This window comes from Chanodichthys erythropterus, chromosome 19 (assembly GCF_024489055.1).
Source record: "Chanodichthys erythropterus isolate Z2021 chromosome 19, ASM2448905v1, whole genome shotgun sequence".
NCBI classification, from domain to species: Eukaryota; Metazoa; Chordata; class Actinopteri; order Cypriniformes; family Xenocyprididae; genus Chanodichthys; species Chanodichthys erythropterus.
This window is the reverse complement of record NC_090239.1, coordinates 35,612,063-35,636,776: the sequence shown is the minus strand read 5'-3', so window position 1 is coordinate 35,636,776 and position 24,714 is coordinate 35,612,063.

Here is a 24,714-nt window from a genome sequence, read left to right as displayed (position 1 = left end):
AATCATTTTTATCGTGTCCGGTATGAATATTCCAATGGGGGTTGGATTGCGGAATGATTGATATTGAACTGTCAGGTTGTATTTATATAGTTGTTATTTGAACTCTCTCTAACCTGACTGATCTATTGACCACATGTGTGAAAAATGAATAAATTATAATCAGGATGATCATAATATGACAAAAAATAACCATCATTATTAGTGCAGAGCTAGACAGTCAGTCTCTGTCTCACACCCACCCACCCACCCACCCACACACACACACACACACACATACTGGTTTTTGTGGTTTACGAGGACTTTGATGCTCAAACCAGTAGGATTGTGGTTTAGGGGGACACACCTTTCCCGATGCCCTACAGTGATGATAAAACTATCAAAAATTTTGTTTTGATCTGCAGATCACACATCTGGCTTTAAAGTTTCTTTACACACAACAGAACGGAAAATATGACAACATGACATATCAGTGGTATACAAGGACATTCCCGCCCATCCAAAAATGTTCCCGCCTATGACATAATTGTGATTTTTGGGTACAACCTGATTTATGAGGACACCTATTGTACAATACACAAAACATGTCATTTCTCTGGATTACAAGGACTAGTGTGTTTTACAGGTACATGACCACACACACACACAAACCTGACGATATGGTGTATTAGCAAGACTGAGGTGATTAATGAGTACCTGATCTTAAACACAATACACAACTGACACACTCCAACATTACAGGGACCAGTGTGTTTAATGGTACATGACCACACACAACACACAAACCTGACGATATGGTGTATTAGCAAGACTGAGGTGATTAATGAGTACCGGTTCCTCAATACAATACACACCTGACACACTCCAACATTACAGGGACCAGTGTGTTTAATGGTACATGACCACACACAACACACAAACCTGACGATAAGGTGTATTAGCAAGACTGAGGTGATTAATGAGTACCGGTTCCTCAATACAATACACACCTGACACACTCCAACATTACAGGGACCAGTGTGTTTAATGGTACATGACCACACACAACACACAAACCTGACGATATGGTGTATTAGCAAGACTGAGGTGATTAATGAGTACCTGATCTTAAACACAATACACACCTGACACACTCCAACATTACAGGGACCAGTGTGTATTAGAAGTACTTTAATTATGACTTAAAATAACAACATAAACATTGAGTTTTTCCGGTTTTAACCATGTAATACCATCATGGAATGGCATTTTAAGGGGAAAATGAAATCCACAACTAAAAAACTAGGTCAATAACACATGGACAACTGTGTAATCTGTGTAATCAGAAAGCATACAGCAATATTAATGTTTTGACATATTGAAATGGCAACCATTCAAAACTTTGAAAAAATGTGAACAGAATTGTTGAGTCAAGTCAAGTCACCTTTATTTATAAAGCGCTTTTTAAACTACATATTGTTTCAAAGCAGCCCTCATAACAGGAACATTGTTCAACAAAGATTGTTTGGGCTGTACAGCAGAAGAGTATTGTGTCATTGTTCAGCCAGAGTCAGTTCAGTGTTGATTCAATTACGTTGTAAAACTCATCAGTTATTAATTTAGTTCACTTCATCTATACAGCAGCAGCAGCAGCTCTGGAGACAACAGTCATGTCATCGTCCAGCTCAGTTCAGTTCTCATACAATAGTGTCAATGCAGTCAGATCAATAATAATGTTGAATATTAAATTGTCATGTTTTTGTGACAAACTACTGCTTTAAAGAACAGTTAAACTTTAGAGATTTACAGAGTGAAGTCTTAGTATATTCATGCTCTAGAATGAAACTAACATAACCAACAACTAAAATAATAATCCTTATACAACAGCATCAAATGAGACACAATGCAACATCACTTATTTTGTGCTTTTTTTTTCAAGCTAATTCCTTGATTTCTTACAAAATCTCTTGTGTTTTGTCCACAATTTTCCTTTGGTCATATGTGCCTTAAAATGATCAATTACAGCTGTAACTTCAGCATCTGACCAGCAAACCTTTTGTCCTTTCCGTCTTGTCCTTTTCCTTTCCGTTTTTTAATTTCTGCCGAACTCTCATTCTCTGTACAGATACATACTTTATTAAGCTCCTACTCTATCAAAGCTCATGTACTTACAATGATGGTCGTACTCTAATTTAAACCTCAGGTACCTTGACAAACTCAGCAGTTTTCCAAATGGGCATCTTCTGAACATCTGCAAGAAATCAGTTACATACTGATCAGGAAACTAAGATTTAACTCTCAAATACCTAGAACTTAAAACTGGTTATACACCTGATATCTAAAAATAAAATTTCAAGTGACACAAAATATTATTCTGGAGATTAAATGTTATTAGCCTGTTAAAGGGATAATTCACCCCAAAATGAAAATGTGATGTTTATCTGCTTACCCCCAGCGCATCCAAGATGTAGGTGACTTTGTTTCTTCAGTCGAACACAAATGATGATTTTTAACTCCAACCGTTGCCGTCTGTCAGCTGTATAATGGGTGTCAATGGAAACAATTCATAAGAGTCAAAACATATACATAGACAAATTCAAATGAAACCCTGTGGCTTGTGACGGCACATTTATGTCCTAAGACACGAAAAGATCGGTTTGTGCGAGAAACCAAACAGTATTTATATCATTTTTTACCTCTAATACACCAGTGATGTCTGATTGCGGTCTAACAGTGGAAGTAATGTCTAGCACTCATTGAAGTATATGCTCGAGACATCACTGCCGCTGTCAGAGCGCGATCAGACCTCACTAACCGAGTGCTGAACGCAGTTGGACATGGTGTATTAGAGGTAAGAAATGATATAAATACTGTTTGGTTTCTCACACAAACCGATAGTTTCGTGTCTTAGGACATCAATGTGTCGTCACGAGCCGCAGGGTTTAATATGGATTTGTCTGTGCATGTTTTTTGACTCATAAATTGTGCTCCCATTGACACCAATTATACAGCTGTCAGATGGCAATGGTTGGAGTTAAAAATCATCATTTGTGTTCGACTGAAGAAACAAAGTCACCTACATCTTGGATGTGCTGGGGGTAAGCAGATAAACATCAAATTTTCATTTTTGGGTGAACTACCCTTTAAAAATCTCCAAGTCTTTTACCAACACAAAAATGATAAACTCATTTGTATCAACCAGATTTACAATGTTGGTGCAACCCTGATTCCAATAATATTCTTATAGAAAAGTTGCACTATATAAGTGCAAAAATCTCTGTATATAATAACTGATTATTGCTCATTAATTATTACAATTAATGGCAAAAGGAATGTTTGGAAATATAAACTGATATTTCCTACTGACACACTACAGCAATAGATAAAAATAACTGGCTTAAAACCATTTTTCTTTTGTGAAAATACAAATGTTAAGTTGAACTATAAATATATAATTGTATCTATGCATTGTATTTATGACAATAATCTAAAATAATAATGGGTTAAAATAATAATAAACATAAACCTGTTAGTTAACACATACCAGCATTACTGGAGACGCCTGCGCAGCTCCAGCAGGAACAACATCCTGAGAAACGCTTTCATCAGGATCACTGGCATTAGGATCCATCATACTGATCTCATCTTGAAGAAAAACAGAATTTTAAAACACAAGAACATCTTCAGTTTAACCTGTTTTCAAAAGTAATTTATGAAACTTTATGCTGTTTAATAATAAATAAAAATAAAAATAAAAATAATAACTAATACTTTTAGATGACTATTATTAGAATTATTGCCAAGACAGAAATATACTACTACTGTAAATGAAAAACTATTTTACAATACGACATTACAATACTTCTATCTTCATTTCTTCGCTTAAGCTGTTTCAGTGAAAACAGGTTTATAAATGCATCTTATTACAAATCAGGTGAAATACTTGAAACAACTGGCCACACAAATTTTGTAAATAATGCGAATGTGAAATGTGTAACTGGTGCTCGTTGCGTTCCCAAATGCATGTTAAACTGCTGAGATAGAGTTCACTACATTCATTCCCTGTGAACTGAGACATGGAAAACACCGAATCACAAGATGATCGAGTGAACAAAGTGTGATCTCCACTTTGAAACGGGGAGCGCAACGGACTACAGTCTTAATAAATTATCAGCTTTTGCAATTTGATAAGGGCACAAAGCCACATTGTGCTGTTGATTTTAGTTTGTTTGAAATGCTTTGCCAAAGCAATGAAACAAAACACAAAGACCAAAATTTATCTTATTTTGAGGTAGTGCTGGGTGGTATACCGGTTCATACCGAATACCGGTATTTATTTTTGTTATGATATGAATTTTGATGATACCGCAATACCGGTATGTGTCGCTTAACCAACGTTCAGAACGCGGCGCAGCCCGTCACTGTTTGAGAGCGTCCCGTTTCACTTGAAAGAATGAATGAAAACGAATGAGTGAATTCGGACAGCCGTTGTGTGTGCATCGGCTGTACACTCATTGTGGTGCATTGTGGGATTGAACGAGTGCACTCAATAACGTCCACTATGGTTTCGGACGCCACTACAAATGGCTGTCACCTCAAATAATGCCCTATTTGAGGTTATAGGGGGCGATTTCGGATTCAGCCCTTGATTACAGCTGAGAATTCAACCAGCGCGCGAGATAGAGCGGTTTCTGCGCGGAGCGCCGTGATGAGATTAACAACTTTCTCCACATGGATCATATTATATAGACCGGAGCGAGCCTGTTTACGTTTTTTATGGACCTATTTCATATACTCTAGTGCTCTAAACATGAGCCAGCAGCGTGTATTCGCACATATTTCATCACGTCTTCTTCAAATGAAATGTAACGTTATGCAAAGGACACTGAACTGTACGTCTGATCACCACCGCGATGACACGATGGGTTATTCTGCAACACAGAAATAGACTGACAATTCAAAGAAGAATGGTAAAAAATGTAACTGCTTTATTTAACTGCTTTCTGTGTTAAACTTACGTGTGTCATTTGTTCAGAGACTGTAGTGCTCTTAAATGTACTGAAAATATCCTTAGTTTAAATGTTCTTCCGCGTTTCTCCCTATTTTTGGCAGTTTGTTTTTATATAGCGTTCGATTTTTAAAATGCTTAAGGTGCCCTCAACTCTTCTTTTTTTCTATCTCCATGGTCATATTTTAATATTCATGTGTCTGTAATGAATGTGTTGCAGGTCTGAGTTTTATTGGTTGTTGTCTCCCCACAGCATCATTTTGTGGGGTTTTGTAAACCTGTATTAACTCTAGTGTAGAATTTTTCTACAATATTCACTCATCATGACAGTAAAACAGGGCATTCTAGTCAATCTACTGCAGTATTTCCTCTCTCAATCAGTAGAAAATGTGGTTAACGCCCAGTCATATATATATATATATATATTATATATATATATATATATATATATATATATATATATATATATATATATATACACACACACACACCGTCATATACTGTGAAACCGATATAATTTTGAAAAATACTGTGATATAAATTTTTGGTCATACCGCCCAGCACTATTATGAGGCATATAAAAATATTTTCAGCTCATTTGGTTTAAACGTTTTTTTAAACCTGTTTACACCTGTTCACTTCATGCATTTTCTCTGAATGGATTGCTATGCAATAATAGAAAGACCAGGTGTAAATGCCCTCCAAAACGCATTCGAGACGGATTTAAATCCGATCGCTCAAATCACTTTGGACGTTGTCTAAAACAATACAGCTATGGAAAAAATTAAGAGACCACTCCAAGTTCAGAAATCAATGTTAAGTGGTCTCTTAATTTTTTCCATAGCTGTATATACATTTATACAATAATACATTTTACTCCTCCCAAAAATACTAAATAATAAACATGTGAGAATGTGTTATAGGCATGTTATAGAAAGATATGACAGCATTACTGCAGCATGCGTTGGCGCAGATGAACAGATGAGTATCTCTTCAGTAAGCTGACGTGCAAAATACCTCAAATGAAACTTAAAAAGTCGAAAACGCTCAACACACAATCATCTTCATTAAAAAAATGTGAGAATAAATGATTTGACCAGTGCTGATGCTGCTCATGATCAATAAAATGGAGCTCATAGCGGTAGCTTTTAATGATGTGAATACTGTTAAATCTGCGTATAGTAAGGGAATTGAAGACAGATCGCTGTAGCGCCTCCGCTCAAGCGGCTCGTGAATCGATCATCTCTTCCTACTAGTTCATTTATAGCATCAAATAAACATGAATGAACATCAGAAGGAATGTTGTTTAAAACACAGAAAGACATCAGTACACCATTTTTCCAAGTCCACCGAGGTTAATCTTAAACTCCTGACAGCTTTGGTTGGATGGTGGATTTAGCGTTATAATTGGTTAGATTGTTTGTCAATCAAACTCCTGGTGAAGGGTCAATTAAACTAGTATACGTTCAGCTAATTGTCAGCCTCTTACATGTCTGCGTCTCGAGAGATTGCAGAATTCAAGCGTCAAATGATGTTTTATAAACAAAATTTGGGAGGAGCGTGTTCAAGCAGTCTAATTGGCTCGAGAGGAGGTATATATACACTGACTAGAGCCGATCTCACCTATAGTTTCCTCGACCGTTTTCTGCATCCCGTCGCCACCCCGTTCCTTACTCTCAGTGGAGATATGAGGAAGTAATATGGATTTGGGCTAAATTTTCAAACTCTGATCCCTCGACCGCCTTGAACAGGACGCCAAATACACTTATTACACTTGGTTTTTTACTCTATTCAATTATTTGTAAGTGTGAATTTGTGAAAACAACTGCTACAGGTAATTGGACTTTATTTATTTATTTATTTATTATAGATTTTTGGCATTTTTTCATAAATTCAAATCTATAAATCCAAATATTTATTACATGTATGAAGAAAAGGTTCAGCACCCAAGGCTCTATCGCTATTGTCTCAATAGTGTTCAGTGTCTTTGGGCGGATTGGCATCAACGGCCATTAGGATTGTTTGTGATTTGGTCTTAGTGATTTAGGAGTCCTCTTGACTACTCCTAACCTTTTACAGATTTGGGAGCTAGTTTTAGCACTAAAATGTTTTGTGAAATACTCTTAAGAGCAAAAATTAGGACTGACACGCCGATTATAGAGTTTCTCATAAATCGGCATGTCAGGAGCTACTTTTAGCCGTAAGATGTTTTGTGAATATGGCCCCTGATTCTGTACAGACACATTTATGTGGCCAATCGTAAATGAAATTGTTTGAACAAATCAGTAAAAAAACACATAAAATGACCAGGTGTTAACAGGCCCAAAGATTATGTGAAAAAGTTCTCACTAGACTACCATTTTCTAAAAGGATGCAATGCTCTTTTTATTACCTTCTCCGTCTAACACCATCTTGATTGTCCATTGATAACTGGTCCTTCTCAGGGCTCACCTGAAAGCAAGGTAAAGAAAGAAAAATAAACATTCTACTACAGACAAAGGATTCAGAGATGATCCAAATGAAGCAGTACAGAAACTTAACACTGATTAACACTGACTGATCACTGTCAACTGAAAACATACAATGAAAACTATTTTACATTACAGGGTTTTCCACAATAAATGCGAAGAAAAAGTTTGGAATTTAACATATCCTATTCATTCACAAATGAAATAATTAATTCTGTCAGGACAGATGACAAAAGAAAGAGCTTAGAACAATTTTATATTTAAATATCTGTACATTTAAAAGTAAAAAGTCACTGAGTGGCCAGTTTGAACAAATGAACAAAATAATACATTACATTGCAAAAGTGGGAGGTCTATTATTTTTTTACATTTACACTCCAATACTTAATAAAAAGATCATTTGACACACAGCATCAAGATTATTTTGTTCCACCCATTGCTATGGTTATCAGCATCAATTGGATTTAATTGCACATATAAATACATTTGTCAATCCAGAAACTATGCAATGTGTAGTTAGCAGCATAAACAAATGTGTTATATAGGCCTACAGAAATCAAAGATCGCTGCCATATTAGCCACTGAAGCTATCGATTACAACACGAGAAACACAAAGCTGTACTTCTGCAGAAACGTCCGTTATAATAAATGAAGTTGTGTGTGTGTGTCTGTCTACGTTGTGCATCTTTTATTGGCATTGTGTCAATACTTTGTTGGTTATAATGAAAGGATTCAACATGCAGCACTCGCGCTAAGCAAAAACTCAGACTAACAAACGCATCCGATTGGCTATTGTGTTCACATGCTCAACACAAATGTCTTCAGGTATGATGGTACATTTTAAACCACTCCGTTTTAATAGTGATCAAACTAATGCGTTATAGTAGTGACCTACACATTTAAAACAGTGACAAGTTAACATTAAAATCATGCATATAGTTAAAACTCTATAAATATACTGCCATAACCAATCAGGGATTCATGATATATCAGCCACCATATCTTACTGGCCGATAAATGCTCATTTTAATGTTATCATTCTCAGTCCGAACTAGGCAGATATTTTAACACTGATAAATAATGGATTATATGATGTGCGTTGTTCTCCATGATAGTATTGAACTGCTTGAAGGAAGATACAGTTACGGTGAATCACAAATCTGTGAAATCAGAGCGTTGTTACACGAAGAGCACATCTGCGGAGTTACACCTTTATGACTAGCACAGTCAGTTTGCTTGTGCATTCGCAGCCTTTTGTGGAATTATAAGTTGAATTTTTTTATTTTGTGTATATATCTGATTAAACTCATATAGGATGCATTTGGTTGAGTTAATGAACGCGGCAGGAAAGCGCTTCATTGTAGGCCTACCGGTGATCATCTCTTCAGCATGCGCACTCAAACAGCAATGGATAACATTAATAACTATAGCTGGGACTGTCATATATACATAACATTATAATGAGAACACGACTGTAATAAAACGCTGTGAATTATTTTGGATTAGTTGCCGTTTTTTAGTGTGTTGTTGTGGGGAGCGTATCCAGAACACTTTGTGACTTAATTCATGTACATCTGTGCATGAGTCTGTGCAGGTATAAGTTGTAATTTTTTTGTATAAATATCTACTTTATCATATATAAGTTGCATCCCGTTGAGCGAAAACCATCTAACAGCATCGTTACTCCAGTCTTCAGTGTCACATGATCCTTCAGAAATCATTCTAATATGATGATTTGCTGCTCAAGAAACATTTATGATTATTATTAATGTTGAAAACAGTTATTTACATTTTTTTATGATGCTGTGGTGAATAGAAAGTCCAAAAGAACAGCATTTGTCTGAAATCTACATCTTTTGTAACATTAAACACTACCGTTCAAAAGTTTGGGGTCAGTAAGAATTTTAATTTTATTTTTGGGGGATAGAAATAAAATTAATCAATACTTTTATTCATCAAGGATAAGTTAAACTGATCAAAAGTGGCAGTAAAGACAATTATAATGTTAGAAAATATTCTATTTTAAATAAATGCTGTTCTTTTGAACTTTCTATTCATCGAAGAATTTTGAAAAAAAATTGTACACAACCGTTTTCAACATTGATAATAATAATAAATGTTTCTTGAGCATCGCATCATCATATTAGATTGATTTCTGAAGGATCATGTGACATTGAAGACTGGAGTAATGATGCTGAAAATGCAGCTTTGATCACAGGAATAAATTACACTTTACTGTATACTGACAAAGAAAACAGCCGTTTTAAATTGGAATAATATTTCACAATATTACTGTTTTTGTTTGTATTTTTAATCAAATAAATGCAGACTTGGTGAGCAGAAGATACTTCTTTTAAAACATTAAAAATTCTTACTGACCCCAAACTTTTGAATGGTAGTGTCAAAATAATTGTAAAAGTAAAGGAATCTTATACTGGATCAAACTAGACTGCTGTACTGTATATGTTTGATTTATGCTGAAGTGTTTGGGACACGGTCTATTGTTTTTGTAATCAGGCTCTCAAAGTATATTAGAATTTGGATTTAGATTTATCTGCCAATGTATCATTTATCACCTTTCAAATATAAAAAATTATTGGTTATCAAAATTGGCCCAAATTTTCCTGTCAGCACATGCCTAATTTGATTTCCAAAAAGAAAAACAATACCTTCTGTACATCTCTGACTTCTGACTGGGACAGAGTGTTCATTTTGAGAGCAGAGGGTCCAACCTCACTGAGAGTCTGCAAACATCAAATTAGACATAAACACTGGTCTGAATATGTTAACAGCCTAGATCTCACAAGAGTCTCTGCTACATTTGCTCATTCTCTTACAGCACAACTCTCACTTACCTGGTGTAGGCCCACAGTAAGAGCAGCACAATCGTCACTGATGACAGCGGGGTCTCACGGCTTATCTGAAAATAAGAAATAAAGCTTTATATACAATCACTTCAACTAAGAGTTGCAAACCTTCAGTATATATGAAATATATCAAAGGGGTAATGTACAGTTAGACAGTAATTAATGCAAATTAAACATGGACAGGATGATCAGTGTCAACCATTCACAGCTTCCGATCAATAAATATGTGCACATGAAATATTGATTTAAGATCATATACAAGATCACATAATAGATCCATTTCAAATCAATATTTCAATATTTAAAAACCCATGGTAATGTTCATGGCTTTATATATGCATTACATTATGTGTGTGTGTTCATCACAGTATGTCAGGTTGTGTGTAGCTTTACACCTGTTTTATGAGGACACGTGTTTTATGAGGACATCATGAGAACATGTTCTTCATGTTTGACTTGACTGAAGAATCTCAGTGTGTTGTTAGATTGACAGAAGCCTGGTCTATGAGGACACTAGTTTTAACGGGACACTGATAACTAGATACATTTGGATGGCGCCCTGAGTTCAGGGTTAGGGTTAGGGTTAGGGTTAGGTTAGGGGTATGTATGAGAGTGATAGTGGTGAAACGAGGTGTGCTAGTTGTACAGTAAGTGATCATGACTCACTTTTCACACACACAATCATAATTCAGTGACTGATAACTGTGGCAAACAATCTGCTTCTTAGAAACACTGAAATCTGTTCTATTCTTTAAAAGGTGCTAAAGAGGATCTTTTCGTCGACTGAGAAACCAAAGACTGTTACTGAGTTTTTGAAATGAGCGCATGCGTAAGAACAGCCCCCTCCTTCACAGCTCATTTCACGGGAACGCCTCCCAAAACTCCTGCACAAGTATTAGATCACGAGTGTTTACCACCGGCATTCGCTGTGTCGTGTTAGTGGATTCATTATGTCGGACTCACCGCAGGTAACTCATAATCTGCAGCTGTTACTCCTGTCTCCTGACAAAAACATTGCATGCGGCGCCTGTGGAGTTTGGAAAGTTACTGGAGCGCAGCCGCGCTCGTCTCTCACAAGGAACGTCACGGCAGTGATTGACAAGCCAGAGGGCCAACCGTTTACGCGATTGGCTGATGTTTTTAAGGCCCTACCTCGTGCACAGATTATGTATATTAATATTATTACTTTCAGTGCACCTAATAAATAGTCTTTTATCAGTTAGTAAACACAGTTTCAAGTAATATTGCAAAAATGTATAAAACAAAACATCCTCTTTACCACCTTTAAGGACTAACTCAATTATTACTTTACTTTTATTTGATACCTTTATTGTTGCTGTATCTTATTCTTCTGAATCTGATTCTTCTCAGTTACCATCTGAAAATAAGAAAGAAAAGCAAATAAAAATCAAATCAAAATAAAAAAAAAAACAATTATTCATTGCAGTATTACTCATTGAAAGTCAATTTCAACTGAGGGTGCTTCTTTTTACCTACTTCTAAAATGATTATATCTAATCTAACAAACACAATAATGAGTTTTCAATATTGACATTTGCTACAGTGAGCTGTGAATTATGGGTTATCAGTATCAATCCCAATCTTCCATATGGGTGCACCCCAGAGTCCCGGTAAAACGAGTGTCCTCATAGACCAGGCTTGTGTCAATCTAACAACACACAGAGATTCTTCAGTCAAGTCAAACATGAAGAACATGTTCGCATGATGTCCTCATAAAACACGTGTCCTCATAAAACAGGTGTAAAGCTACACACCACCTCACATACTGCCATGAACATGCATGTAATGTGATGCATATTAGGGCTGGGCGATATATCGCATGTGATTGTCACGCGCATTTCGTCAGTAAAGCCGGTTCCCTGATTGCCGCTAAATCGCCATCACCTGCTTTCAAATTTAATAGACAGAGCCGTAGATCACTGACAAGCTACGCAATATCGCGTTCATATCGCAGATGAATCGCCTTCGATAATGAACGCGATATTGCGTGGCTTTTCAGTGATCTACGGCTCTGTCTATTAAATGGCGCTCCATTTGAAAGCAGGTGATGGTGATTTAGCGGTAATCAGGGAACCGGCTTTACTGAAGAAATGCGCGTGACAAAAGCATGCGATATATCGTGCAGCCCTAATGCATATATAAAGCCATGTAGGGCTGCACAATATATAGTTTTGTCACTGATACCTATCTGTGGGTGTGACATTGCAGTACAAATGAAGTCAAGTAGGCTATAGGGATCATAGTTGATCTGCGATCCATACGGACTACGGCTGCACGATGTATGGTTTTAGCATTGTATCCCGATGTGTGCATCCACAAAAGTCACATCACAGGATGTGCAATGTCAAGTGTAGGGATCGTAGTTGATCCGAACGGTCCAGCTGCCCCCGGTTAAGAGCGCATGTGACTTTTACAAATGTCATTTGCTTGTGTTTTTAAGTCCTGTCAATTTAAACATCAAACGCACTATGACTGGAACTCGCGCTGTTTTCTGACAGACAGATAGCACGTGAACACAGAGTTCAGTTCTCTTTCTCTTATCTTTGAGCTTGAACAAACACTCTCAGCGAAAACAGTTGGTTCTGTGTTGTAAACAATTAAGAAAACGGATGCATATAATATTGGACCCATACATGCTTTCCTCAATGTGTGTACCTCAATACAGTTAGATTAACCTGAAAAACATAAAGCACTGCTTATTTTAATTTGTATCTTATTTTTATTGTGTTTATCTAAGCTTGTAATTCGTTTATTATTCTCTAAGCAGATGCACTACCCTACAAAATGATCCCAATCATCCTAGAATGATTAATTATTTTCAAATAGTGCTATTCAATTCATCTGGTGGAATTGTTTTCATATCGCAATATATAAATTGCAGAAAAACTAAATATTGCAATGTCAGTTTTTCTGCAATATTGTGTAGCCCTATTTCCCTGAGTAACATTTAACCTTTAATAATAAAGCAAGTAAAATCATGACTGTAAATAACATATAATATACCTGACACAGGTGAAATCACTGATGAATCTTTGTGAATACTGTATGTCTTCCTCCTGAGATTGGGCTTTCTCCATCACTGTTTCACTTCAGCATGATCTGATGTGTCTTCTGTCATCTTCTGTTTTTAGTATAAACGTCAAAAGATAAATTATAGTAAACAGCAAGTTATTTTCATACTTTATTGTATGATATTTAAGAATTATGTATAATTGAGGATCAATATTCCTTCATAAATTTTCACAATTGATAAATTATAGACAATAATACTGACAGCATTAATTTGACTGAATAAGACTGACAGTTCTGATACATCTTATCATAGCCAGTAAATCTTTGTTTCTTAATGTCTTTAAATCAAGCAGAACTGTAGTAATATTTACAGTAGGCTGGTATGTGAGGATACTGTACTGGGTGAAATGCCGTCCCCTTCAGACTGTAGTCATGACAACGCCTTATTATGATGGCTTGGCTAGGTTATTGCATGCGATCAGAAAATGATGCAGTTACAATTATAGTTTAATCGAAAACCAGCTTTAAATGACAAGCATCGCTGATTCCCTCCTGACAGTCTTTAAACACAATCACAATCTCGCTAGCGCCGTTAGCATCGCGAGCTAGCTGTTTTATAACTGTAAAACGAGCTGCAAAGAGCTTACAAAACATGAACAAACAAGCCAAACGGACCCACAAGCATTTAAAAAGCAGAACAACTTACCTTTAAAATAATAGTAGCCTCCATCAGGTGCTCAGATGTCTTCTCAGGTGCAGCTTCTATCCGGCCCAAACAGGAAATGAACGCGAAGACTCTTATTATAAACCATACTTAATATAATATACGCGGGATTAAAATAATAATAATAAATATATGTGATGTGAGCGCACGAGTTAATGTGTGGTTGTGTTTACATGAATAGCATATGCTAACGAGCTAAATAAACTGTATAAATACTGAGTAAACAGCATTCAAGTTATTTTTATACTTTATTACATGACATTTAAGGGATATTTTTAATCGAGGATCACTATTTATTCATATATTTAATTCACAAATAAAAAATTATAGGCAATAACACTTAAATAATTAGTATTTTGCATTAACTCGCTTGTTATACAGACCTATGCTGAAGCTGAAGCTGAATGAAGCTCCGCCCACCGGCGCCATCTTGTCTCGCTGTTGTTCATTGCGTATGCAACCAATAGGAGCTGCAGAATTAGGCTCCGCCCGTCGGCGCCATCTTGTTTTCGTGATTTCCCGCCTACCAGTACCGATCTGACCAGTCACAGGCCTCAATACTTACACTTGTGTGAAAAATGCAAATTTTCGATGACGCCGGTACAGTACCAGGACCCGGCTGCAGGGGCGCACTCTCGTACACAGAGGATACACAGTGTATGGTATAAAATCAGGTTTTTGTGGTATATAAGGACATGCCGCGAAAATTGGAGAGGGTGCTTCTGGGACATAGAGAAAGGCATCTACATTGCCGGAATTACAAGGACATGGCCTGTGTCCTCATAAACCCAAATGTCCCCGTAATGCCGGTGCGTATTCAGGTCAAAAGTCCTCGTAAACCACAAAAACCAACACACACACACACACACACACACACACACACACACACACACACACACACACACACACACACACACACACACACACACACACACAGCCAGCCATCCCACCCCCATGCACAAGCAGTCTCAGATTTCACACCTCTGGTTGTAAGAGGAGAAACAGAGAGAGAGAGAGTAAAATCAATGATCTATAAATTGGTTTAAAATAAACTACTAGATCACAAATGAAATAAAACAATGTAAAAGTTTTTACCTGAGTGTATAAAAACTTCTTACATTTTTCTCATGGAGAAAAGAGACTTCTGTGACCGCATGAGTTCTATTGAGTCAAGGAAATGTTTAAAATAATAATAATAATAAAACATGCTTAAAGTTTAAAGCTCTTAAAGTGCAGCTCTTCTCACAACTTGGTGAAACTGGTTCAGAGAAGAGGAAATTTTTTTCCAACACGTGTGTATTTTAATAGATAAAAATATTTCAAACATAAACTTTTTTATCTTATTTCTGTATTGGGTTCCAATCAGTGTTTGATTGTCTATGACACAAGTGATTATGCATGAATGTAACTCAAAGTATGAGATTATTCAACAGACTGATCTTTTTTTTTTTTTTTATCCTACATTTTCAATGATACAAACAGTGTACATAAATGAGAACGGGTATTATATAATCTAATAAAATAGTTTAATCATCCGTCAATGCATTTGATGAGATATCACACACACACACACACACATAAAGAAAATCTCAAAGAGATAGAGAACATTCGTGGTTATTTACCTTAGAATATCAGATTTCGGCGACATTCCGATTCTGAACAGTTTTAAAAAAATAAATTATCCTCGAAAAAACAAAATTGTCACTGCTTTTCTCCGGTCATAAATAACTGTTGTTTATCAGTAGGTAAAAATACATATTTTAACGTGCAAAAGATAAAATTGCTCCCTTGGGGAAAAATGTCATAAATGAAGCCGTGTCTTTCTGTCAACCTATATGTTCACGCATTTGATCTCCAAAACAGATGCTGCGCTCTGTCACACGCGAGCGGAACTCGGACGACATCTAGCGGTCACAGAGAAAACAAATATCAATTAAAACTCTCAATGTTAAACAATGTTGAACAAACTCTCAATGTTAAACATTACGAATTATTTCACATTTAAACATTTTTTCTTTCACAATTGATATTTTTCATATCACGTATATTTCTTATCTTTAAATACCACTAAAACTGTGGTATAAAACTATCTATAACGCATGTGATTATGTATAAATGTAACTCAAAGTATGATTATTCAACGATCTGATCTTTAATCTACATATAGCGCTACATTTTCAATGATACAAACATAGAATACATAAATGAGAACGGATATTATATAATCATCCGTCAATTCCTTTGTTCAGATAACACACACACATTAAGAAAATCTCAGAAAGGCAGAGAGAAAAAAAACATTCATGGTTATTTACCTTAGAATATCAGATTTCCGCGACATTCCGTTTCTGAACAGTTTTAAAAAAATAAATTATCCTCGAAAAAACAAAATTTGTCACTCCTTTTCTCCGGTCGTAAAATATCAAGTCAAGTTTTGTCAATATAGTGTTTTCAGTAGGAAAAAACACGTTTTTCACACGCAAAAGATAAAATTCTCAAACTCTCACATACCTGTTACTATGCACGATCGAAAATAATGAAGCTAGGGTACAAAATATGTCTCTTTCCGATAGATTACAACATCTCAAAGATACGTATCCAATTTCCTTAGATTTGTCAAATATGTTTACATCGCATCAAATTTCTCATTTGGATCAGTTGGAAATAACAGTAGATCAAAGTCTAAATCTTAATTTGTGCGATCGTTTACAGGAAATGTTAATAAACACTCACAACGCACAGGTAATACAATACGGTAGTGGTTTTCGTAATACATCCAATCAGACTTCCTCTTCAGAAAATGATGATTCCACACAACCATCGACTAGTCGCGCAACGCCTGATACAAATAATGCAGACCGATCCAACAATGCAGGATCAGCTTCAGGTACTTTGCTACCGAGCCGTGCTGAAATCGCAACATTGTTAGATCGGGGAGGAGCTGTAAATGGTTATCATGTTTTACCTAGACCCAGATTCAATAGCGTGGAACTGCAAAGATCTATGTATCTGAGGGAGATTAACTCTAACAATTTGGCCGCGTATTACATTTTCTTTCACGACACCATGGCTGAAGTAGTATCCTTAGCCCGACACATTGGTGGCGATGGTAGTGTTATCAACTTGACCTTGAAAGGCCCAAATTTAAAATCGGATGTTACAGCTGTTTTAACACCCAGTAGTAATTATGATGTTAACATTTTCATCGATCAAATCAGTAGGATTTTACAAAGTGATGATCAGCTTATGTCGGACGACCAGATTGAAATTCAAGCTAACATAGCCATGAATAGACAAGGCGGTGGCACTCGTCGTAAACTTGTAGATTTATCTCTCAACGAGGTGATTAAAAGAAAAAAGATGAGTTTATTTTGTCCAATGAATGTTTCGAACAAATTATGTTTCTCTATCTGTCTTGCATGTTTTTTGGATCCTCAGTTACCAGAGAGCGAATTGGAATCGTGTGCACTAAGCATCCACAACACCGCTGGTTTCTCAATCAATGACCCGATTGCTCTTCATCACATAGGTACATTTGAAAAACTGTTAGACGTCAAAATTGTTGTTTTTTACAGGACGAGTAGTGGTGGGTTAGAAGTATTCAAAAACAATGATGAACCTCACCCTAGAACAATCTTCCTATATTTACATGACAAACACTTTTACATGATTCTTAATCTGACTGCTTTTATCGGTAGTGAGTTTGTATGCGGATATTGCTACAAAGGGTACAATCACCCTAGAAATCATCATTGCAAGTATGTCTGCATTGTGTGTTTCGATGCAAATTGTCACAAATACCCAAAAAGAACAGTGCACTGCACCGATTGTCTGGGGTATTGTAAATCTACCTACTGTTACGACAGAAAGCTCCGCCGGGTAAAGAAAAGCCCCCCCTGTGACAAAATAACATATTGCAACTTGTGCAATAGGCGATATGAGGTTACAGGCACCACTGCAAAACATAAATGTCCTGACATTCGATGTGTGCATTGTAGAGAAGATCTGGGGAACATCGTTGTTTTATTCAACCTGTATCGCACAAGGAACCTAGGTTAAGTTTGATGCATGGTACAGCACGGTCTCTGATAAACTTTTCAACTTCAAGAAGGAGTTGTACAAGTACGGTGTCAACGATGTGGTCTTGTTACGCGAAGCGTGTATGAAATACAGAGAGTCGTTTATAGAGTGCACCAAAATCGATCCGTTTACGTATGTCACATTACCGAGCTGTTGTATGGGGATTTTTAAATCGCAGTATCTCGAAAGAGATACATTGGCTCTGATGCATAATAATGCGTACATCCAAAAGAGTAAGACCTACTCAAGTGCATCGATTCAATGGCTCGAGTATGTCAAAAAGACTCGAAACATGGACATTCATCATGCCCTGAACCATGGTGAGGTGTTGATTGGTAACTACTATTTAGATGGTTACTATGAGGAATCTGAATCAAAGTACAGTCTAGAATTTAATGGTTGCGTCCATCATGGTCACAAATGCCGCTTTGAACCCCACGATACACATCCCTTGTCACACGTCCCCTACGGCGATCTCAGAATTCAATTCGATGACAAAATTGAAATCCTGCAGAACGCATACGGTTTGAAAATGGAAGTTGTTTGGGAGTGCGAATGGGAAAAAATGAAAAAAAACTGACCCCTCTGTGATAGAATTTATGAGTACTTATTCGGCGCCAGAGAGGTTGAAACCTAGAGAAGCACTCTTTGGCGGTCGAACCAACGCTTATAAACTCTACCACAAAACCGCGGGTGATGAAAAAATAAGCTACGTGGATTTTACGAGCTTATATCCTTTTCGTCAGTCGAGGAAGAGCTATCCGATCGGTCACCCCGAAATTATTTTCCATGACTTTGAACCGATTGAAAATTATTACGGTCTTATTAAAGCTACCGTGTTTCCTCCTGCGCAAATTACTACACCCGGTTCTCCCTTTCAGATGCTCTGGAAAACTCATGTTTCCCCTATGTGGAACATGTGCTCGGTCTGAAAACCAAACAACAAGCTGTAACCACACTGATGAAGAGAGGTCACTCACAGGTTGTTGGGTCAGTATTGAGCTTTTAAAAGCCATCGAGAAGGGTTACGTGGTAGATAGGATCTATGAAGTTTGGCATTTTCCGCAACAATCGGATATATTGTTCTGCGATTATGTAAAGACTTTTTTACAATTGAAACAACAGGCCTCCGGTTACCCGTCAAACGTTGTCACGGATGGTGACAAAGCGACTTACATTCATGAAAAAGAGGGGATTCATCTTGACCCCGAAAAGATCAAACACAACCCGGCTCAGAGGTCAATAAACAAGTTAATCTTGAACAGTCTTTGGGGTCGGTTCTCAATGAGGTCGAATTTACCCCAGACTTATCTGGTGAGAGACCCTGAAGAATTTACCGGAGTTGTTTTTGGTAAAACCGAGGGTCTAAAACTTTTCACATTCGTCTCAGACGATGTTGCGCTTGTCCAGTATAATACCGCAGAAGGTTATGAGCGCGAGACCCGTGACATTAATGTGTTTGTTGGTGCATTTACAACAGCACACGCCCGTCTGGAATTGTACGAACTCATGGATAAACTCGGCGATCGCTTGTTATACTCAGACACAGACAGCGTCATATTTGTATCAAGGGATGGGGACTGGGTACCGCCTCTGGGTGATCATTTGGGGGAGCTGACGAATGAGATAGATGACGATGATTATATCACAGAGTTTTGCTCTAGCGGACCAAAATCTTATGGATATCGTACTGCCAAAGGGAAAGTGATCATGAAGGCTAAGGGTATAACGCTGAACGCTAAAAATTCACAAGTTATCCGATTAGATTCTCTGATTGACTTAGTTGATGGGTATGTGACATCACGTGACACTACACAATTCATCCTGGCCCACACTGAAAACATTGTGAGGAATAAAAGGAGTCTCACATTGCACAACAAATCAGTCGATAAAAGGTTTAAGGTGGTGTATAATAAACGCAGACTTTTGTCTGATTTCACCACAGTACCTTATGGCTACTGATTCGATGATGCACAGAGGGTCGCGGGATGTCTCTGATTTCGATTTCAGACTTCAACATCCATTCACTGCTGTGATAAGCGGTCCTTCTAATTCGGGGAAGAGTTATTTTGTAAAAAGTCTATTAGAAAATGGGTTAAATATGATTTCTAAAAAAATTGAAAACAGTTTTTTTGTATGATGAATTACTTAAATTGTATGACATTAAATTTGTGGAAGGAATACCCGAGAGTCTGAATAGTGATGATTTAATACCTGTGAACGGAGCTAATCTTCTAATTATTGATGATATGATGCAAGAAGCTAGTGGTAACAAAGAAATCGAACGGGTCTTTACACAGTATGCGCATCATCGTAATCTCAGCGCTATATATATTGTCTAAAACTTATTTGTTCAAGGTAAATCCAGCAGAACCATTAGTTTAAACACCAATTACTTGATTCTGTTTAAAAACCCCTGGGATGCCAATCAAGTCTCGGTGCTAGGGCGCCAAATGTATCCTGGAAATGCTAAATACTTTTTGGAGTGTTATCAAGACGCTACCAGCCACCCTTTTGGATATTTAATGATAGACTATAAAGCAAAAACTCCTGAACAATTCCGCCTCAGAACCGGTTTGCTTTCCGACCGCCAAGTGGTTTATCTCCAGAAAAAAAGAAGAACGTGATCAGTTCGCCATGTCTGCCAGACTTTGTAAGCATCTACCATTGTTAAAACTGATACATAAAGCTACGCCTAAACAACACTGGCTTATTTTACAATCAGCATCTGACGAACTCATTTTAACATTGTGTGAAGTAGCTCTTAACATCCTCTATGGTACAATCCCTATCAACAGACAGCAGTACCAGAAACTTAAAAGAAAAAAAAGGAAATTTCATTTGTCACCAATAAAAAAATTGGTATATCTGCCAAGAAGCGAGTCTTCAATCAGACTGGAGGATTTCTTTTACCACTCCTAAGCATTGCAGTACCCTTTATTTCCAGCTTAATAGCTTCTAGACGGGGTTAAGGATGGAGTATGCGGAGAAAATGTATTTTGTACCCCAACACGAGCTGGAAAAGCTGAAAAATGAAAACGTTCGCGAGAATATTCAACAGGTCATAGAGAACGATCTGGATGCATCCATAAGAAATATCTTACTCAGGTCTGATTTGAGTCAGTACGAAAAAGCCAAACTCTACTCAAACATCCTGAACAGGTTTTTGACAATCGTTAAACAAGGTGATCGGGAGAGTAACGTTTTAACGCTATCGCTACCGTATTCTGAACAAGATCATAAAGACGAACAACCAACAAGAATGCCTGAAGACAACGGCGGTGTGGATGACGTTGTGAGTGAAGTTCTGAAGAATTTACCATCAAGAAGTGTGAAAAACAGTAAATACATATTAGACAAAATGTCTAAAGCTAAAGGACTGAGTGCATGGAACAAGTCGGGGGAGTTTGTGTTCAGGGGGAAAGCTATACCTGGTTCACACATGCTCGACTTGTTAACCCTTGTGCATCCTTATGGACATTTTTGTCCATTTCAGTTTTGTTTTTTGTTATAAGTGTGCCTTTGTTAATGCCATCTACATGAATTTTGGCTCAGGTGTTTATTTTTATTGGAATTTTAATATTTTACCCTCATTTCCTTCAAAAAATCAATTTTACCCTCTGTACAAAAAATACTCACACTTAGGACCTTAAGGACAAAAATGTCCACATTGAAACCCATTAAAACTGCAATTTTTTAACCCAGGGCCATTTGACTATAAAATGATACAATATTTGCAAATAGGCATTCATTCTATCGGCAAGGCTTCAAATTTTACATTTTTACCATTTTTTACTAGATTGTGCCATATTTTCAAATTTGGCTTATAAAAGAAATACTCGCTTTATTTGTGTTTTCTGCTTATGCATATTATAGTCTATGATAAAGTCAATTTGAAAAATAATGCAGCTATAATTGTGTGGGTATACTGGTAAGGATGTCAGAGTGTAGTTTGCAGGTGTTTACTGAAAATTTAATTTGTGTAATTAGTTTGAAAGAAATTATATCATACTGGCAATCAAAAATCCCACTCCATGTATGAGTCACACCCTTGGCAGGGTCATAGGGTCATGTGAAAACTATGAAAAAGGTCAAAGAAGGCTTTAAGGTTCTTCTTTTTGACCAAACACACATCTTAACCCTTGATTGCACTTTTTCACTTGTTATTGTTTTTGTACGGAGATAAAAGTTACGCTTGAATTTGAAGTAGACGTTCAGAAGCCCCTAAACACATTATTTTAGTTTTCACCACAAGAAAATACTGATTTTTTAGTCTGGTAGATTTTATACAAAGTTTGAGTTCACACAGGTGTCCTCACAGCCAAACCTATACATATGTGGTGCTTGAGGGGTTGATCATTTCATTGTTTGAAGAGACGTTACTCAGCAGAGGAAGCTCTGAAACTAGTGCTGCCCACTGACACTGAGCACATGGGTGCATTAGAAGCCGAGGATGTAAAGAAACCGATTTGTAAAGTGTTAAAATTCTGAAAATGAATGAATGTTTGGTATCTATGGATAGAACAGATGCTGGTTAAAAAATTGACATCAGTGAAAGTGGAAAAAATATTAATATATAATATTTCTATGGCAGTTTTTTGGCATGGACATTTTTGTCCATTATTGACCTAAGTGTTATTTTTTGTAAAAAATCTGACACTACATAAAAAATATAAATGCCTCAAAATTAATGTTGTTGTTCTTCATTGACCCACCCAAGAATCTAATAAGCAAAGAAAAAAAAATCTGCTTAGCATTTAGTTTATGAAAATTAACTACTATTTTTATTTTTTTCATAAAAAAACACCTATGGCATTATGTAAACAAACCAGCATTTAAAGGGTTAAAGTTCTTAAAATTAATGAATATTTGGTATCTATGGATAGAACAGATGCTGGTTAAAAAATTGACATCAGTGAAAGTGGAAAAAAATATTAATACATCATATTTCTATGACAGTTTTTTGGCATGGACATTTTTGTCCATTTTTAACCTAAGTGTTAGTTTTTTAAAAAAATTGACACTACATAAAAAATATAAATGCCTCAAAATTAATGTTGTTGTTCTTCATTGACCCACCCAAGAATCTAATAAGCAAAGAAAAAAAATTCTGCTTAGCATTTAGTTTATGAAAATTAACTACTATTTTTAATTTTTTCATAAAAAAACACCTATGGCATTATGTAAACAAACCAGCATTTAAAGGGTTAAAGTTCTTAAAATTAATGAATATTTGGTATCTATGGATAGAACAGATGCTGGTTAAAAAATTGACATCAGTGAAAGTGGAAAAAAATATTAATAAATCATATTTCTATGACAGTTTTTTGGCATGGACATTTTTGTCCATTTTTAACCTAAGTGTAACTTTTTTTTTTGAATGCACAAGGGTTAAAGAATGTCACAGCACCGCAAAAGGTTCGGGATGACAGAAGACCGCTAGGATGGTCAGAGTTTCTACACTCATTTGCCAAGTTAAACATTCCTTTTTCTACTGTGCCGAATCATAATGTTAGACGGGCAATTAATTCTTTAAAAAGACCTGATACTGCTACACCGGAATACGAAAGTCCTTCTAAAAAAGTAAAAAGACCTGATACTGCTACACAGGAATATGAAAGACCTTCTAAAAAAGTAAAACGTTCTGATATTGTTACAGCAGAGCGTAAATCGCTTTCTAAAAAAACAAAAAGAAAAAAAGTACGTTGGTCGGCTGGTTCAGAAGGTTTTGTGTTTAACACTAGAAGTCCCAGAGAGCAGCCATTTGGCTTTTCTACCTATAAAACCCGCAGGACAGCCGATGGGCTGGAAGTCTTTAGGCTAATATCCTTAATCAGCTGTGAACAGTTGCTTTTGTTATGTAAACAATGTGGGGCCATGCTGAGCCACTTCAAGGAAACTTGTGTTTCACTTTGCCATCTTAGGGAGAAATCAACACACATGTTTTTTTTACTTTGTTGCTGAGATCTATTGATAAAAATAGTACACAATAAAATAAAGAAACCAACCATTTGTACACATATTTACAAATAATATTAAAAAGTGAGTGAGTACATTCCAGCAATCACTCACAATCCTGGCACTGCCTGGCAATATATTATAAATACATTTTGTATATATTCATTATATATTAATCTTATATTTGAAATACATCATAAGTCCATTTTTAAAAGTGTTTGAAAGATGGTTTCAAGTGTACTACAAGTGGTAACTTAAAACATTTTTCTATACAGAGATAGTATGTTAAAAGCACATTTTAGTTCAAATTCATGGTGTCTCAAAATAGCTTAGTTGAGTACACTTAGATGTTCTTAAGATTATCTTAAGAAGTACTAAAGAAGAGCTTTTAGTATATTAAGTACAAAATAAGTGCACAGAAATAGAGCACTGGACATTATGGAAGTGTAAAAGTGTACTAAAATAAAGTGTATTTTACGGCACTTTTTTTTTCACCTGGGTAGACACTCCAACACTTTCCGTTTGCATTAAGATTATTTTTATTGCCACACTGGCAGATCATTTTACTTAAGTAAAATGCACTTAATTTAGATCCCCCTA